The following is a 4,925-nucleotide window of genomic DNA, read 5'->3' as shown; positions in this document are numbered from 1 at the left end:
ATGTGTATCTCATCTCACACAAATCTGAGGTTTTTTTATTGTTTTCTTAAATATAAAGCTGAGGTGGAAAATCAGCTTGAGAAAAAGATTAAAACCTTTCGATCTGATAGAGGTGGCGAGTATACACCTGAAACGTTTAAATCATATTGTGAAAACGTTGGAATTGTTCGGCAGTACACAATGGCTTACACTCCACAACAAAACGGTGTTGCAGAGAGAAAGAATAGGACACTATTGGACATGGTTAGATCGATGATGGCACAAGCCAATCTCTCTACCATATTCTGGGGAGACGCACTGTTAACAGCTGTCTACGTCCTTAATAGAGGACCATCCAAATCCATTCCTAAGACTCCATATGAGATGTGGTCTAGGAGGCCTCCTTCTTTAGCCCACCTACGCCCTTGGAGATCATTGGCATATGTTTTGCTACCTACTCAACATAGAGGTAAACTTGATAGTAAAACCATTGAATGCGTGTTCATTAGGTATCCTATGCATTCAAAGGGATACGTTCTAGTTTATGAGGACCATGGACGATGGATTGAGATAGAATCCCGAGACGTGACCTTCGTTGAAGATAGATAGCCAAGCCGAATGAAGCAAAAAGTTTCAATAGAACTTTTTGAAATACCCGATGTATCTTAGGAGAGTGGGAGTTCTACTCCTCAAGATGAAGATGCTCCTATAGTTCACCAAGACAGTGGGAGGACATCTCAGCAGGCTCCTGAGTTACGTCGAAGCGAAAGAGGATTGATTCCCCGAAGATACTTCGATATTGAGGGGCAAACATTCTCTTGCGTTGCAGTTGATGATAATGAACCTGATTCATATCAGGATGCATTATTATCTTCTAACTCGGCCGATTGGGTAAATGCTATGGACGAAGAGATCGCCTCCATGGAGAAGAATAAAGTCTGGGAACTTGTTGATCTGCCTTCCAATCGCAAAGCGATAGGTAATAAATGGGTACTTAAGATCAAAAGAAAGGCAGATGGTACAGTGGACAAGTATAAAGCACGATTAGTTGCTAAAGGTTTTACACAGCAAGAAGGCATTGATTACGAGGAGACCTTTTCACCTGTTGCAAAGTTCTCCTCAATCCGCATGATCTTGTCCATTGTCGCAAGTTTAAACTTAGAGTTATATCAGATGAATGTAAAGACCGCATTCTTAAATGGTGACTTGGATGAAGAGATATACATACAACAGCCCATGGGTTATGTGGACAAAAAGCATCCAAAGAAAGTCTACAAGTTGTTAAAATCTATCTATGGGCTGAAGCAATCTTCAAGACAGTGGTACATGAGGTTCCACTTGGCCATCACCACTTTTGGATTCACGATGAGTGAAGAAAATCATTGTGTATACATAAAACGGTCTGGAAGATCTTTTCTGATACTATCTCTATATGTAAACGATATCCTGTTAGCTGGTAATGACATGCAATTGTTAATATTGACTAAAGATTGGCTATTCTCGAACTTTGAGATAAAAGACCTCGGTGAAGCCAACTTTATTCTTCGGGTAAAAATCATTAGGGATCACCCTAAGAAATTTTTAGGCTTGTCTCAAGCAACCTATATACAAAAGATCTTAGAGCGGTTCAGGATGAAAAATTCAAAAGCTGTTGAAACCCCTATGGATAAAGCTATCAAGCTAGACAGGAAATTGTGTCCCCAGACTGAAGCCGAGAAATTGGCTATGTCCTCAGTACCTTATGCAAGTGCAGTAGGGAGCTTAATGTATGCTATGCTTTGCACCAGACCGGATATTAGCTATGCAGTTGGCATAGTCAGCCATTATCAGAGTAACCCGGGACAGTCTCATTGGCAAGCCGTCAAGCGTATATTCCGCTATCTTAGAGGAATAAAAGATCTAATGTTGTGTTATGAAGGCACAAGCCTCGAGCTCAAAGGATATTTAGATGCTGCTTGGGGTAATGACACCGACGAGGAAAAGTCTACTTCAGGATATGTATTCTTACTCGGAGGAGGAGCTATCTTATGGTCCAGTAAGAAATAGACATCCACAGCTCTTTCATCTATGGAGGCCAAGTACATTGCATGTTGTGCTGCAGTTCAGGAGTGTGTATGGGTTCGCAGATTTCTAATGAGTCTGGGTGTTGTACCGAGTGTTCGTCAGCCTATATCGCTGAAGATAGACAATACTTCTGCCATTGACTTGGCTAAGGACCCTAAACACCACCAGAAATCTAAGCACATTGAGATCAAGTATCATTACGTCCATGATCAAATGAGAGATAAGAAGGTCGCCCTCAGCTACATTCCTATTAAGGAGATGATGGCTGATCCCATGACGAAACCTATAGCTAGAGATCTATTTCAGGTTCACGACATGCAAATGGGATTGAGGAAAGCTTGACTGATGTACTTGTTTTGTAGTACCTTTGATCTTTCATTAATGAATATTATATTCCTTTTTTATTCAGTATTGAACACTAATATAACTAGGTATGAAGATCATCAACATTTACCTTGAAATCATGTAGGATTTCTATTTTTTGTCGGCAGGCCGGTCACCCACTCGCACGGGTTGACCAACCTTAAATGTACAAGAGAGGTACATTTGGGGCTATGTTTATACATTGAGGTATGAACTTCCCTTTATTGTGAATAATAAAGGATAAGGATATGAGTGAGTCGTATCCGCCTACAATCTTATAAAGATTGAAGATGAGACTGATAAAGTCGAATAACATAATCGCACCATTCCGTTACATGTGATCAATGTTATGGCCTGAACTTAAAGCCAGGTTATGAGGTTATGAAATGAGTCATACCTTATGTAGAATGACCTGCGTATTGTAGACCCGACATTCACCTAGTATTGTCTACTTTACGACGTGGATTGTAGCCACGTGCTGGGACCTATTACCTATAGATTGTTTTGATTCGATCTAATCATTGCAACGTGCGAGTAGCCAGTCCCGTAGGTGACTCTTTGTGTCCTTAGCTACCCTCTTCTTATGTATATGAGGATGAGATTGAGTGTTGCTACTTTAGTGTACTATGACGAAAGGTCCTTGATTGGCCAGACTCAGTTACGCTAGGAAAGCAGCTTGATTAATTCCAAATTACACATCTGCGTGGGAAAGATCCCGTGACAGCTACACCAAGTTTCTAGAACTATAAATACGCACTTGAAGACTTATCCGCCGGCAGTATCGAGTTGTTTTTATTAGACTTTTGCAAACAGTATTTTTCTTAATATATATATATATATATATATATATATATATATATATATATATATATATATATATATATGTATATATATATGTAAGTATTGCTTTAAATTGGTTTTAGTCGAAGTTTGTGAAAAATCAAGTTTTCATAATAACTCGATAAGTTGGATAAGTGCGTATGTTGGCCGAGTACTCCAGGTCGAGAGTTAACTCCATCCAGTGTGGTCATGCGGACTAGGACAGGCATTACAAAGCTTGGGTTATTGAGTACTAGTCAGGTGGTCACATAGTACTTAAGCACCTGTGAGAAGATTATGGTGATCCAGCTGGTCCCACGCCTCTGATTCTTTTGATCACGATGTTTGGTTTTTTATTGTTATTAGGCAAGTTAGATGGACAAATTTTTTTGTGACTATCCTACAATGTGATTGAGTGGGAGATGTTGGACGTAGGCCAGTGGGGCCCACTGGTGAGCAATCACTAGTGGGTGGGTCCCACATGTTTAGGCCTTCTCCGACCTTCTTTTCTATTCGGTTGAGATTTCAAATTCAACTTTGAATTTGAAATATGATAAGAGATAAGGATTTGACCGGATAATATGGTTTCATCCTATCTCATCCGATCTCTCCCTCATTTCCTATAAAAAGGGATGCGTTCTCTCTCTCGCATTCAACAATTATACAAAATACTGAGAGTATACAGAGAAATATAGTGTGCACGGTAGTCTGTCCATCTTAGCTTGTCCTTGGGACAATCTGATCCATAGATCGCAATCTGGGGCCACTATATACCATAGGATCAGAGGTGTGAATAGTTCCATCTGCTTCAGTAGTAGATAGGCGGGCCGTTGGAGCGTCAATCTTCTGCTTTGTAAAGGCTCCAAACATCGTGTAGACCGTCAGATCTTGAGGGCTCACCTTCCGCGCTTCCCAACACCACACGCTGCATAGTCAAACACTACGTTGTAGATAGCATACCCAACACGAGAATGGTGCTATTTGTTTGCGGCACCCAGTGCCTACGCAGCACCGCAGCTATGCTACATTAAATAGCGTACGCTAATGAGCACTATTCAAAACACTGCTTGAAACCAAAGTCCAAACAGAAACTTGATTCGATGATCTGGGTCTGGTTCCATAAAAACAAGACCCGGACCTAAAAGAACCTAGTCCGTGCAAGACTCAGACCGGATCAGCCCGGGTCCAGGTTCCAGAAGACCCAACCTGTTGGTAGCCCCATTCAAAATACAGGCCTAAGACAACCATAGTCACACCTAGTCCAAAGGAACATTCCTACTGCAATTCCACTGCAATAGAGATGCAACCCTCTTCCATCTAACAAACACCAGAATCCTCTTTGATTAAATCAATGCCGAATCCAACTGTGAAGCCAGTGCCAACGAACACAGTGATCAGGACTGTTACTCTAGTGGACCACCACCTGCTGAGCTACAGACCAAAAAATAGGGAAGATTGGACAGAGCACCTGCTACCCATCTGTTTTGCTAGCTGAAAGTGAAGCTAACTGCTGCCATTGCAGGCCACTGATCGCCATTGGCTTCTTCTAGACTAACCCCTTGCGCTTTGGGACTACGCAGTCAGCAACCCGATAGAGAACAGCCCAAAAACCTCAGGATTCAAACTCGTGAGAAGAAAATCCCAGCTTTGGTTGGACTGACCACATAAAGGTTTCAATCAAAGAGAAGCTACTCCACAAT

The sequence above is a fragment of the Magnolia sinica genome, chromosome 1 (assembly GCF_029962835.1).
Source record: "Magnolia sinica isolate HGM2019 chromosome 1, MsV1, whole genome shotgun sequence".
Taxonomy (NCBI): domain Eukaryota; kingdom Viridiplantae; phylum Streptophyta; class Magnoliopsida; order Magnoliales; family Magnoliaceae; genus Magnolia; species Magnolia sinica.
The sequence above is the reverse complement of the archived record's forward strand: the minus strand, read 5'-3'. Positions refer to the sequence as shown.